The sequence below is a fragment of the Pollicipes pollicipes genome, unplaced genomic scaffold, assembly GCF_011947565.3.
Source record: "Pollicipes pollicipes isolate AB1234 unplaced genomic scaffold, Ppol_2.1 Scaffold_2528;HRSCAF=2965_pilon_pilon_pilon, whole genome shotgun sequence".
In the NCBI taxonomy this organism is placed as follows: domain Eukaryota; kingdom Metazoa; phylum Arthropoda; class Thecostraca; order Pollicipedomorpha; family Pollicipedidae; genus Pollicipes; species Pollicipes pollicipes.
Genome location: NW_023596129.1, coordinates 9437 through 24094, shown reverse-complemented (window position 1 = coordinate 24094; position 14658 = coordinate 9437). Strand labels below are relative to the sequence as shown.

The following is a 14658-nucleotide window of genomic DNA, read 5'->3' as shown; positions in this document are numbered from 1 at the left end:
ATTAACCCAACAAGAGGTGTGCGCGCGCCATGACGAGGAAGTGGGCCCGGTGGGCCGCCCTAGATGTGTTTGTTCGGTTGTAGTTGGCTCGATGTACTTGGTGTGAGATTCAGACAGTCGGGCTCGACTCGCAGCGCTCCGCGCCCGCCCGCGATGCCGCAAGGATCTCCGCGTGTCCCACGGAAGGCGACGGAGTAGGTTTCTGGTCAGTTGAACGCTCTCTTGATGTTAATTGTAGCATCGAATAAATTCTTGATGGAGCGTTAAGCTCCGTGTCAGGCTGTCGGTGTTTTGATGGGTAGTGGAATGGGTGCTGCATGACCTGCAGGCAACGCGCCCAAAGACCCCAAATCGCCATCAATCATCGAAAGGTAGTGCAGCGGAAAGAACAGACCCTGGCGTCAACGTGACGACGAAAACGTGCTAGGGTAAGTTAATGCGGACAGTGTTTAAGAGCTGCGTCCTCAAGTTTGATATCTTGGAGGTCGTGAAATGTGCGTGTTGTGCGTGTACTTTGTGTGCAGCCCAGGCGCGTGGTCTTCGGTGCGCAGCGCGTGAAGTTGCGTTCAGTTGTTTACCGACCATGGCGTATATTTTATTCAGGGACCGCGGAAGTGCCGTCGCTTACACATGAGCTCAAACGCCCTTGCAAGGCTGCTGTTTGAGCATAATTACGGTTCGTGTGAGTCAAGCTGAATTACTTCACAGGTAGTGTCTGTCATGTGCGCCTCCCTGTGCAGAGCAGGCCATGATGCTTTCTTCAACCTGGTAGGTGGCGCTGAAGCCGGCAGCGTCGCCGGTGGCGCCGCCTGTGGCCAGCTCCAGCAACAGCCGACTGTCGGGCGACATGAGAGCAGCAGGGCGGCTGGAGCCGCACGTCCTCCGCAGCAGCTCCGGTCGGCTGTCGGCCCGGCCGTATACGACCAGCGTGCCACCACCCCGACACCTGCCCGCAAGGTGTCAGACAGCCGGAAACCAAGGAAATCGGTTCAGAAGCGGGAAGTGGACTGTATTCAAGTCGCGGAATTGCGATAACCTAAATAACACAATTTCGGATGTCAATGGTACACCTCCCATCAGCATTGCAGAGCGGCGATGGCATGGCTAACCATTCCATGAAGTCCACGGCCCGGAACAGCCCTGCACATCTCTGGGTTACAGAACAGAACGACCACGCGTCAGGCGCTGGCTAGCACTGCAACACATCCATAGGTGTAGTCGGCTTAATTTCGTCAACCCCCACTCCGACGGACTGATATTTCAATCCCTTAAATGTTCAGGACAAAATGTTTGGATTGGTCTGCGCTAGCACTGCGGATGAACGTGCCATTTGTCATTGCCAGCCCACCAGCACTTGTCTGTCAATGAATCAACGAATGAAATGAATCAATAAAATAAATGAATGAAATCAACTGAACAAATCAACGAGCGAAGTGCATGAATGAAATGAGCTTAATGACTAAATAGAATGGATGCGTGGATGAACCCAGCGAGCTAAATAGAACGAATGAATGAATGAAATGAACGAACGAATGAAGGAATAAAATCAAAGATTCTGTCCACCCCGATAGCTGAGTTGGACAGAGTGCCTGCCCTCCAATCCACCCACCCATGGCGGCTTGGGTTTGAGTTTTTTGAGCGCTCGTTATTTTCCCTTAAGAGATATGACCTGCGGTCGGTGGCAGCGGCCGCGAAGGTCAGGTCACGCCAGGTCAAGTCAGGTTGGAGGGCAGGGCGGCCGTGCCGAGCATTGCGGGACGTCAAAATGTCCTCACCAAAGTTTGTCATTAGTTAGCCCGAAATGATTGCAATGAACAAACAGCCTAATAAATGAAAACAAATAGAATGCATGAATACAATGAATGGATAGTGGATTAAATGAAAAATGAATGAATGAAATGTATGAACAAATATATGGATGGAATAGACGAATGTCAGGAGTGAGATGAATAGAATGAATGGACGAGATGACTGAATGGAGTCAGTGAAATGCATGACTGCATACATTGTTTGAATGAAATGAATGGTAAAAATAAATGATTATTTATACGTCAAGCTTATGTCACCAAGTTCTTATCAAAGCTATGTCAAGCTTATCGGCCCAGCCTACAACCGATTTCATAATGTGGCATCCCAGCCCACAAGGACGTGCGCGCATAGCAGCCCCGGGGGGGGGGGGGGCACCTGCCAACTTTGTAACCAAACTTATGGCATACATTAATCCGTACGTGACTGAAAAAACCTGTGTCAGCCCCGATGTTCAGAGAAATATTGCGGGTAGCCATGCAATTATAAGATGGTCAATAACATGCAACGTTGCATTACGGCACATAAGGAACTACGAACACCTGCAGGGCACTAAACTCGGTTTTCAGGGGGAAATTCTTAAGTTGAGTTCCTCTCCCGTTGCGAAGTCCTGCGCACGCTAATGGTATTTTATGCGCGGGTGGCGTCACGGATTTTCAGTTGGAGGGCAGGGTTTTTTCAGCAGTCCTGGACAAAATGAGGCCTCACGGGGAGAGGGGGGGGGGGGGGGGGGGGTGCAGAACTCTGTCGTATTCAAGCGGAGAGCCACCAATCAAATTGCACTAAAGTTGCATCACATATCAACTTCTGCATGCATCATATTCAAGCGAATCTTAAACATGTGCCTACTATTCCAGAAGAGGGTCTCCTGGTGTATGGACGTTCGTGAAACATTCGGGGCCTCGCTGTCCCAAAACAGGGCATCATGATCCGAAGCCGCGGTTATTTAATGCGTGGAAAAGGCCTCCCATTCCAGAAATGAAGCTGCCTGAATTAAGACGGTGTCTCTTAACCCAGAACAGGGATATCTAGTTCGTAATTGGGGCATTCGAGCCACCAAAGGGGGGCATTGGGCATTGGGCATTGGGCATTGGGGCATTCGAGCCACCACCTTACAACATGGAGTCTCCTTATGTAGAGTATGGGAACCTTATTCATAAAACTGGCTTCATGATACAAACTATCGGCTCTTGATGCAGAAAAGGGATCTCTGAGCACGATTTACCGCTCTCTAGCTCAGCTAAGGGGCGTCCTTGATCCGCATTTTGGTAATTCGTGGGCAGCTACAATGCCTGTAGCTTGGGAAAAGGAGCCTTTCGAAAGTTTTGGGGGCAGCTGCCTTCTTTGCCATCCCTTTCCCTCCACCGCTGCTCCGCCCCCGATCCAAGGCATGCTGTTTATTTCCTCCCTGACCAGTCGTGTTGCCTTCCCCTTCGTGGGTTGGCCCTTAAAATGGTGACTTTTCTTGCGATGATGCACTCTGTGTTCCGGTGAGGACGCAAGACAGCGGTGCATCCAGGGGGTCGCATGGATGGCATTATGCCACCCCGTGCTCCTGTGAAAACGCAAGGCAGCGGTGTACCCGGGGGTCGCATGGATCGCATTATGCGCCCGGTAAAGGCATGAAACGGCAGATATAGTGGTTTAAGCTTCTCTTGCTGAAAACAACTGTGTAGTCACCTAGCCTATTAACGACAGTGCTCCACATTTGTATGGGGTTTTGAGCTGAGACAGCCATTTTGAAATTTACGCAGCCCCGCCCTTTATAAGACTGAAAGTCCTCTAATTTGTGAGCTTGACGCCCGTGAACTTGTGCAGACTATTTCACGACCATTCAAGCATACATGGCGCCACAGAAACGGCAATCAAATACCGCCACCCCATGAGCCACGCAGCGCTCAAGGCTTAGATAAATACCATCATCTAGTTATTCGTGTCTAGCGTACGTAAGCACACTTCCATGTATCAACGGCCTTCAGTTGGTCCTCAACCAATGCGAAACGTTTAAAGCAAGTTTCGCACGCGAATCACCTTGTGTGCTATATAATACAGGAATTCGGATACTGGCGCGGGTTATTACGGAATTATAAGCCTGCAAACCGCACATGATTTAAGACTGCGCCATATCCCAATGTGTGAAAGCGAAAATAAATTATGTTCCCAGGCCGTTTGGAAAGGCTACGCCTGGTAGCTCAAAAGTTTCTGGGTTCATTCCAAACACGGTTCTGCGCGTGCGGGTTCTCTTTGAAAGTGCCAATTCCAATCCGAGGCGGCACGATTTTTCTTTATTTAAATGGAGACCAGACATAACTCAAAATCGAGGAAACACTTCCAAACGCCTGGACAGGGAGACTTGTGAACCGTTCATCACCTCATGACGTCGTCGGCGTATACTCCGTGGTCATCTAGCAGTTGTGATCAACAACACATCATTCAATTTTCCATATACAACACGTACACTACAAACGACTGTGCGTCTGCGGCTACGCCTCGAGTCAAGGAGTCAATACGCCTCGAGACATGCTCAGCCCGATTACACAGACGCGGACTCAGATTCGGACATGTATTAGTACCACCCGCAATGAGCTCTTGGCTGCCGCGGCGTCGCGTTAAAAAGCTGAAACAAGAGGTCAGTGACTGTCATACGGCATTTACACAAGAAAATACATGAGCACGTTTGCATCTCATTCAGAAGCCTAAAACATCGCATTGTAGCAGAGAGCAAGCTAGACCATATTTTACTGCAGGTCGCTGTAGAGGAGACATTGCAAGTGGCGCAGCCAAACCCACCCTACAACCGACTTTGTATACCCTTGCATGCGTATTGACCCATTTATTAATGGTTTAAATGCAGAGTTTATTATAGCGACTTTCAGAGGTCGTCTTGGCGTCCACCATCGAGCATCTGGTCTGTCACACAGACCTCGGTCGGCTCCCCGGCGTCCGCGCAGCCGTCGTCGCAGCCGCGCCGGTGCGCCGCGCTCGTCTGTACAGCGCTGGTGCGCCACGCTCCTCTGTACAGCGAGCAGCTGGCTGCCTCACGAGCAGCGCAACCGAGCGGTTGTCAGTCAGCCCGCTTCGGCCTGCTTGTACGTGGGCATCAGGAAGGCGGCGTTGTCAACGCCCGTATTGGGGGCTGGAGGGGTCATCACGTTGGAAACGGTTCACCCCCGTTTAAGAGCTTGTAGGTGATAGGATTCATCAGCGATTTGGAAACCTTCCGTCGATTACATCCTGAAAATGAAAAACTCAAGTAAATCAGAATCGATGCTGGAGTCGGCATCTGTGCCATGACGGACACCGAGGAAGTTGGTCGCGATCTACTTAAAATGCTAGCAGCTTAAGGCGAGCATGCTGTAAAAAGGTTTCTTTATAGTCCGTCATAGCAATTGTTGGCCTGTGTCGCCCGAGTGAACCGCCCCCACAAAACAAAATATGGAGACTTCCAAAATACAAAACATCCCATGTTTTAGAGCGCGACTCTGGCGTTAGCCAAGAACCGACCTGTAATAAGACTGACGACGGATCCCACGATGACGCACAGCAGGCAGCCGAAAACGTTATACAACTGGTACGAAATGCCGTAGATGTATTGTTCTATAAAGCTGAAACACGGATACAGGAGAATTATGAGCAGGTTTTTGTGAAATATATTCCCACGGACGGCGGGAAGTTCGATGAATCACATCGATATTTCTTTAGAAATGCACGGAGTGATCAAAATACATTTCCCACGCTTGTAACAATGACTGGGATGCCCCGGAAATGACGTGGTAATGACAAGAAATGTTTCACACACACACACACACACACACACACACACACACACACACAACACACACACACACACACACACACACACACAACACACACACACCACACACACACACACACACACATATATATATATATATATATATATATATATATATATTATATATATATATATATATATATGTGTGTGTGTGTATATATATATATAGCGCGTGTGTGTGTGTGTGTGTGTGTGTGTGTGTGTGTGTGTGTGTGCTGTGTGTGTGTGTGTGTGTATGTGTGTGTGTGTGTGTGTGCGCGCGTGTGTGCGTGCGTGCGTGCGTGCGTGCGTGCATGCGTGCACGCGTGCGTGCGTGTGGGTGTGTGGGTGTGGGTGTAGCATTTGTTTAAAGAATATTTGGTCTCGTGATGAAAAACTAGTCTGACTTATGCCATCTGCATTCGCACGCTTAGCAGGGTTCACACATTTAATAGTGCTACATGTTCCATCGACCCTTCCGGCTGTAAATCGTTTGTCGAAGCAATGCAGTAAATGCAGCCTCCGAAATATAACACCACAAGACGTTCAGCTCTAAAGAAACTACGCGCAAACGGCAACACCATCTACAAAAAATACACACCAGTCTCACATAAACCACTGGTACTATTGTACTCCGCTGTGTGCTACCCGGGTCTGTCGTTGCCTGCCATATGGGTCAGCTGTTGCTGGGGAAGGATAGTTTGACACCGGGACATGTGGGACTGCTGGAGGAGAGAGCGTCACCCGGGTCTGTCAGTCTGCTGGAGGGGAGAGCGTCACCCGGATCTATCGGGCTGCTGGAGGAGAGAGCGCCGCCAGGGTCTGCCGGGCTGCTGGAGGAGAGAGCGGGGAGAAAAGCCTGTTGCGTGACCACGACTGCGCAGTGTCCGGTGGCCGGCGGCCCGAGGCCTGCGCGGCCGACCGGATACCCGGTCGGCCGTGTAGATGGCCGCTCTTTCGCTTACTTGTGCAGCTAACGACCACAGTCGGCCGCGCCGGGAACCAGCAGGCGTTCGCTGACGTGTGGAAGCGGGCAGTGGATGCACGCGCCCTTACCAACGGAGTTCCAGTCACAGTCAGGTGCTGCGATTTAAGCGCCGTCTTGCTCAAGCGCCCCCGTGCCGGACAGGACAAGAGAAATTCTTCGTCGCCGAAAAAAAAATCGAGATTTCTCGAAAGACAACGGAAGTCTTCGAGAAAAGACGGGAAACGAGAAAGCTCTCGTGAGCGGCCCCAACCCAAGACAGGTCTGTGGGATCGGTCGAGGACGAACGCGGTGGGAGGAAGCGTCACAGGCGTCAGCAGGTCGCGAGACTGTCTGGCTCGCCTGCCCAGCAAGAGCATGTGGTGAGGTATGCGCCGGTGTCTCCGGCCCCTATAATCGAAAAAACCTATCTTACCTATAATAATCTTACCTATAAACCTATAAAAATCTATAAAAATAAACCTATAAAAATCCTATCTAAAACCTATCTCTATCCATCTATATTCTATTCTATCTATAATGCCAAAAATCATTCTGCAAAGCGTAATTCAATGGCACGATGAGTACCAAACTTATTAAATAATAGCGTTGTTGAAACTGCGTTGTTGAAGCAGACCAACATCAAACGTTGTTGAAACAACGTTAAATAGCGTTGTTGAAACAGACCATACAGGTTTCAATCAACAAATTTTGTTTCAGCCTAACCTAAATCAAATAAGCGTCCCAAAGGATTCAATTTTCGGTGACGTAGCTCTCATCACCGACTGAAGTACGCAGTGCACCGCGCACCGGGCTGTATAGGACGGAGCAATCTTTTCTCAGCCGTTTAATCATACAAAGCTTTGCAACAGCGCAGCGAGCCCAAGCCGTGGAGTGAGTTTGGCGGAGTTCGGCCGGACCAAGTCAGGCGGGAAAATAAGAACTCAAATTGAGAGCACGACCGATCAACATCCATTACATTACGCAATCATTGTTACGCACCTGGGCTCCTCCTCCTCTGTTCGCACCGGGCCCATGTCCATTGGTGGTGGTGTAGTGGACGACACCAGTGATGTCAGATTGGTGCCGCAGCCGGCGATAGAGGTGGGTAGAGATTCGGGCTGTTTCCCAGATCCGTATGCGCCCCATCACTGCCCAGACGCTCGTTGCCATGGCCGTTAGAAGTCCTGCCACGGCACCCTGCCACGGAGGAGAGACGTGGACAGTCTATTCGGTGTCCGGGAAACGGGCAGCTACCATGGCCTGATGCAAACACAACACGGACAACAACGATGCGCTAAATCCACCAGGACATTTGACAAGAAAGCAGGTGCGAGTCTCACGAGCCACGGAAAGGGAATACGGAAGTTGTTATTGTTACATTGCTCTTCCCATGCTGTGACAAAACTTAAAAAATTCCTGTGTGGGCATGCTAGCTGTTCGATAAAATCTTTCACAAAAGGGCAAAACATTGTCACCCTTTAATGCCATCTGTAAATATTTTTTTTAGGTCAAACTTGTACATGGATGGATGGATTCTAACTATTTCACACGGAGACCGGACTGGAAACAGAACAGAAAATACCTCCGGCTGCTCACGCAACAATACAGGTGTATCAATCCATCGTAAGTTGCGTAATTTACCCAACTGACGCTGAATCTCATTACCATCCCGTTTACCTTGCCGTTGGAAAACGGAACGAAGATGCCCAGCATGAAGACACCATGCACAGGACCGCTGACCGCTCCAGTGATAGACAGAGAAGCCTGCAGCACTCCTCCGAGCTGGCTGGCCATGAAGGCCATGCCCACTGCCAGACAGCCGTAAAGAAAACCTGCCGAAACATGACCCGCGTTAGAGTTAGGCCTTTTCTTTGACATCTTCGTTCCTTTGCACGCATGGCGGTGTGGCAAGATTCTGCATGGATTTGAATAGACCAATCGCCACGAAATTGAGCATTTTAGGCGCCTCGTGTCGACAGAAAGGCGGAGTTCACGCTCATTCTAATGTAATACATGCACAAATTTATTAGGCTGATACATTGAAGCCAGTTGCCAGTTAAAGAACTGCGTATGCAAGATGTTTCCCTGTTGAGATTGAACAAAGTGATTCTGCAACAGCGGTTCTGAATTTGACTCAATTACCCTAAACTCACTGATGCCTCTAGTTATCCAAGACTGTGTGATTGGCAACATGTTCTTGAAGAGTTGATGTTGCTGAGGAAGTCCTGCAAGTGATGGCTGCCAGCGAATTGAGGCCGGAGGAAATGGTGCTGAGCGCTCCAGACATGATGCAGGCCACAAAGAGGCCCGGCAGACCCGTAATGTAGGACATCTGGTCCAGCACGAAGTAGGGCACCAGCTAGAACAGAAACATTATATCCATTCAGGCTATGGAACAGTCGGCTCGAGTTGGACGTTGCAACTGCACCTTTAGACACATTTCCGCTCTCGCCGGTGTGGGTGGGCATTGACATATTAGCATCCACATATTAGAGTCGAGTGGTGGAATAATAACATCACACAGTTTTGGCCATGCGCGCTCACAAGGCTTACGACGAAAACCCTGGCAACTGGCGTTGCAGTCTCCGGAGGCAGCGTGGCGTCAGTTCTAAGACTTATATTAGACGGCGGCTAACGGGCGGGTGAGAACGACAGCGTTTCTGAAGAAGTACATTGCACACTTAAGGTTGTCGATTTACCTCTATTTTCGTTTTTGCTGTCGGACAACCTCGAATTCTACAAGTAAAATATATGCAGCGGTCCAATTTCGGAGCGGTACGAGCTCATTTTTAACGGCTTTTGACGCACCATTTCACGACGGCTGTTCTAAGTTGTCAGGTACCCATCGCCAGGTAACCACCGGTATCCCGGTGTTGTCTGCAGTGGCCAACGCCACTTAGCGTTATGCAAACTGCAGTTCCGTTCGTTGATGCTCTTGTTCCTAGGATTGTGAGTACGTAGGCTGAGCTTTATTTTTTTTTTTTTTGGAATTTGCTTCGCATGTTGATCATAAAAGCGGATGCAGGCCTCGTTTGTGTTAGTGTTTCAACGTTTGCCTCATTGCGATCCTCCCTACTGAACACTAAGAAAACCCTTACCTTTTCCGGACAAGGGACCGAGTGGATAGAACAATAGGAGGCACATTATCTTTCTCGGTCAGGAGATTCGGGGCCGTTCCATTACAGCGTTGGGTGACTAACGGCTGTCATGCTGGCGGCACAGGGGCAGGATCCCCTTAGTCACCCTTAGTTAGTTGTCACACACGGTCACCCTTAGTCACACGGTCACCCTTAGAAGGTTGCATCATACACTGGTTGCCTATCTTGCACCGGAGGCTCCCTGACCCGCCCGGCCACTTGGTCCCAGATAGACTCAGAGGTCTTTATTGGTGCAAAATATCCCTTCTCGTCGCAGGTGTCCAATAATTGCCAGAGAGACTAAAGTTTGGCATGACGGGCCTTGATTGAAATGGGATGGATAGCCCCCGTCCGATCCCGGGGCCCTGCCTGACAAAGGGAGTTTCATTTCTCATTGCGGACTTTCATCGTAACCTCTCATATCCACCTGCGTTGTCAGAAAACCCTGACCAACGCAACAGGCCCCCGACATTCGGGGTCTCATCCCTGTCCCTGTTCAGAAAATGGTGTCATGGCCGACCTGAGTCCTTACCAACATTGGGCCCTCTATTAGGTACTGAGGGCCACTGGCCAACAAAGAAGCCCTCTTTGCTCTAGGGATCACGGCCAATGCAAATCATGGGTTCCCACCTTATCCTTGCTTGGGAAATGGGCCCTCAGAGTTCAGGCCGACAGGGAGCCGACTGCTCGTCGTTGGTGGCCTAGGACCGAAATAGAGACCCTGAGTACCTCAGGGTGTCCCAAGGTGTACCCAACAGGAACAAGAAGCCTTCCGACTGACATTTGGGGGCCCGGTCGTGCGTGTCCCGGTCGTTCTCATGGACCTGGCAAAGCGTAAACCTGAAACCTTAAGAATAGAAGTAAGGAGTCACGCTCAGGTAGGTCATATTCTACAACAATTTGCCAAAGCAGTTAAAAAATGTCATCGACTGGCCGGAGGCTGTGATGGCATCCTTCTATACTATCGGTAGTTGGTAGCCCAAACCTGATTGTGAGACCAATAGGTATGCATGCCAGGAATTCAGGCGCGCGTGCGTGTTTACCATTCTGCATGTTGTGTTGTCGAGGCCGCACATGTGTTCAGGCAGCGAAGGTACAGTCACAGAGCTCGTGAAGTCTAAATCACAGGCTTGACATTACTGGCAAGGTAACTTCCTAGTTACAATCAAAGCATTCACAAATCCTTACGTTTCTTGTTCTAGGAACACGTGAGATTCACACACTGATTTAAATGAATGATTACACCTGTTTCGCAGTGGGTCTTTCGTTCCGCGGATTTCATCCGTTGCTAGGCAACCCACCGGTGGGTCCTCACGTCAGAACTGTCCTCATTCCTCGCTCAGATCGGGAGCCGCACCTGGTCCTTCCTCTCGATGAGAGCCATCCGGAGCGGGTCGCAGTCGGCGTACGTGGCGAAGATGGCCAGACCGCACAGACAGGCCAGCGATATGTAGAGAATGTTGGCCGGGGCGTTAAGGAGACAGGCGCTGAAACAGACGGCGGTGCCATTGGTTCCCTTATCAGGGTAGGACAAATGTGGCCGCCACAGCAGCTCTCCTTGCTTGGATGCACATCGATATCAGAATGCGACTACAACAATGATACATGCAAGGCTATACAAAGCCAGTTAAACCTGTAAACGGGGCTACGTGACCTTTTGGTATGACACAAATCACAGCTGAACCCACCGGTAATAGTTTCAGAACGTACACTTTTGAAAGGCATCAACTATGTCGCTGCAGTACAGATATCCACTGCGGGCTTTGTCTTCGGCGAGGGTGATGAGATTTCCTCCGATTCAAAGCCTTCCTCCAGCCCGAAGCCTCGGTTTTAGCGGACTTCGCTTGCTTTTAGGGCCGGTGGGCTGATGACAGACTTTTAAAGAATTCTTACTCCAAGAATGAATATGCAAGTATGAAGAACCACAAGCAAGCCATGTTTAGCAACAGGCATTAGGCGCAAAACACGAGTCGCATCTGGAGGAACTGTCTGCCAAGGAACTGAGACTTGGGGGCTGTCGATGCGTTGTTGCTGGCGCATTACAGCCCCACATTTATGTGACAGTTGGAGCGGTCGAATGGACGTAACTCACATTCTAGCCGCCTTCAGGGTGGGTAGACTCATGTAGCGTTTGTACCGAGCTCTGGTTCACCCCCATCACCCCGGTCCACATGAACAAGGTGCCGAAGAACAGATTCCAGAAGTTATGCCTGAGGCGAGCACACGACATCTTACACGATTGATGCAAGACACTTCTCGGCTTGTTTTGCTGTTACGTTGACTCGGTGTGCACGTAAGGAAAGGCAGGCGTGACGTTGGCAAAGTGACGCGGTTAATGGCGCAGGCGGGAGGAGCAGGGGACACGTGCCTTCTTAGGTTTCGAGGGCTTGACAGGCCCCTAGAGACCCACGATAAACGGCCCGATCTGAGGGCCCTGAGGGTCTGAAGGGCTGACCGAAGGTCCCATTATGGGGTCTGGTCCGAAGGGTCTGGTCCTCAAATGTCAGTCACAGGACCTTTTGCGCCAATTGGGCCCACCTGCGTCGATGATGTTCTTTGTGCCTGTCAGACGCCACCGGTACAGAACAGTCTGCTCTGTTTTGGTCTAGGGCTCAGGGCCCATTTCCCAAGCAGGGACAAGGCCGGAGACACTAAGTCAATGAGGGGCCCACTGTGCCTGACAGGGGGCCCTGTGCTGGTAAGGATTCCAGAGTGGCCAGAGGCAGTGTTCAAGGGGACCCAAAGAAGGGCCCGACGGGCCCCAAGGGACCCAACGGTCAAGGGCCCGATAAAAAGGCTGAAATGCCCAAGGGGTTGGCTCTAGGTCACATTAAGTACACCGGCCCGCAAGCTCGTGACTTCGGATGTCAGCCAGAGAGCCTCTCGCAGCGATTAAGAGCCCCATTGGGAAATGCGTGCTGGCTGGAGCCTCTGACGAGGCGTTAATGATGAGAGGTAACAATGAAACAATGAAAGGGCCCTGTGTCGTTGAGGGCCACCCGCACCGAACGGGAGAGGAGTAGGTGGGGCGGAGCTCCACCCCAGTTCAACCAAGGGTTCGTTAGTGGACCACCTGTGGCGATCAGGGGAGCTTGTTGCGCCAATGAGGGCTCCTGCGTCAAGCCGAGTCCACTAGCAGAGCATTTACCTTTGCCAAGGACTCAGTTTAAAGTCAACATATCCATCCTGCCATGCTCGGCGTTTGATGTGGAATATGTTGCCAAATCCTCCCACGTTGATGGAGCCTTGAACAACGATGGCCACCATACCGGCACCCATGACGACCGCCTGGAGAACATCAGCCCAGACCACGGCCTTGAGACCTCCCTGAGAATGAAACACCCGGTCACTGTCTCAGAATATCTCCTTGGACACAACACCTCATTACCTCGGGGCTCTTTGTAAGCAGCGCTGTGATCCTCGTCCACAAACAGCGGTACATCTTTATTTTCTCGGGAAATTATCATAATTCGGGAGGTGCTGACCGGTTGTTTCTCAACTGTAGTTGTCCTTTTCCAAATGCCTCACTTTAACTATTCAATGGCTGACATATAGCCTAACAACGAATCAAGATGCCAAACTCGTCATGCACCGCACAGCTCGTTGGTCCGCTCACAATCGTTGTGTAGAGGGTCGCCACGACGGCCGTGCAGATGATGCTGGTCTCCAGGTTCAGGTCAGTGGTGGAACTCAAGGCCAGACTGGGCGCGTACAGGGCGATGGCCATGTACAGCGATGTCTGCACCAGGTTAGCCCAACACGCAGAATAACCGCAGGACGTGGCTGTCAAATCTGGAACATGCAACCATGAGGCGGTAGGGACACATTGCGCTGGTTGCATCTCACCAACAAAAAGCTGTTACGTCTCTGACCGTAACTGTGCCGGCATGGGCAGGCATCGGACAGCGTACCTGAGTTGCAGGTACTCGTTGACGGACGTCAGACGGCATCGGTAGAAGATGGGCAGGTAGAGCAGGGTCACAGAGGGCAGGACGACTGCGAATGCGAGCACCACTACCCAGTACTGCGCGCCGTTCGTGTACATCTCGGCTGGCGAACCTGCCCCAGGCCGGTGCACCGTCATCGGCCATGATGTTGGCGTAATATTACTGCTAGGTGGGGTACATCATTACCAAGAAATGGCACCACAGGGGCTTCGTCTAAAAAATAGTGCCCCGTTTGCTTGCCGGTGATGCCACCGTCGTCGTAGTGTTTTAATGGGTATCTATCTATCTATCTATCTATACATATCTATCACACTTCTCCACACACAGGCAACTGTAAGCTGGAAGCCTGGGTCAAGTCCATTTGAGCCCAAAGAACTATCTCTATTCCTTCACGACTGCGTGGAGATATGAGGCTCTGTCCTCCGATAATGCATCCTTGCAAATCAGAGCTCCTATCGAGAGGGCGCTGGTTCACCACGAGCCCGCCACACAGTTGGCAGTTTACCCAAAATCAGGATAGCCGAGAGGAACGTTGCCATGATGGAAAATGGCCACGGGTACAATGGCCATGTTCCTGCCGCCAAGCAGCATCTCAGCGTTGGTCTGTTTGCCGCGGAAGGCGTGGTACACGCCAATCAGCAGGGAGAACACCAGCACGCTGCCGAACACGCAGTAGTCCACTAGGCCGAACGTCTTCGGAGACGCCATGCTGTCGGGCCAGATCTGAAAGCGAGAACGCTGGCATAATATCTCTCCAGATCGCGCCGACTTTTGCCGTTCACTGTAACACAAACGGGGACGGAATCTGCACGTATTTTGGTCACTGAACATCGCCCCGAAGTTGCTCGGTAAGACGGTGAGACAGGGATGGTGTGAGGGGTGGACGGCCCAGAACGCCTGTATTTTTTGACGTTCTTTTTAGGTACAATTGTTTAGTGGTCATAAACCTATCTATGTCGTCATTCTCATGTTTTTTCTCCGAGGAATAAGGCGTTTACTTAACTGTCT

General features: G+C 50.9%; 1 long non-coding RNA gene and 1 pseudogene across 1 annotated transcript; both read right to left on the bottom strand.

Moving 5' to 3' along the window:
- Window positions 1-4975: 4975 nt before the first annotated feature.
- LOC119097400 (uncharacterized) lies at window positions 4976-7642 on the bottom strand. The gene is made up of 3 exons (XR_005094142.1): window positions 7566-7642; window positions 5311-5411; window positions 4976-5040 (listed from the first exon to the last, which is right to left on the bottom strand). It is a non-coding gene; the product is annotated as an uncharacterized LOC119097400 (long non-coding RNA).
- A 52-nt stretch (window positions 7643-7694) lies between these two features.
- LOC119097407 (sodium-dependent multivitamin transporter-like) lies at window positions 7695-14358 on the bottom strand (annotated as a pseudogene).
- Between the last annotated feature and the right edge of the window lie 300 nt (window positions 14359-14658).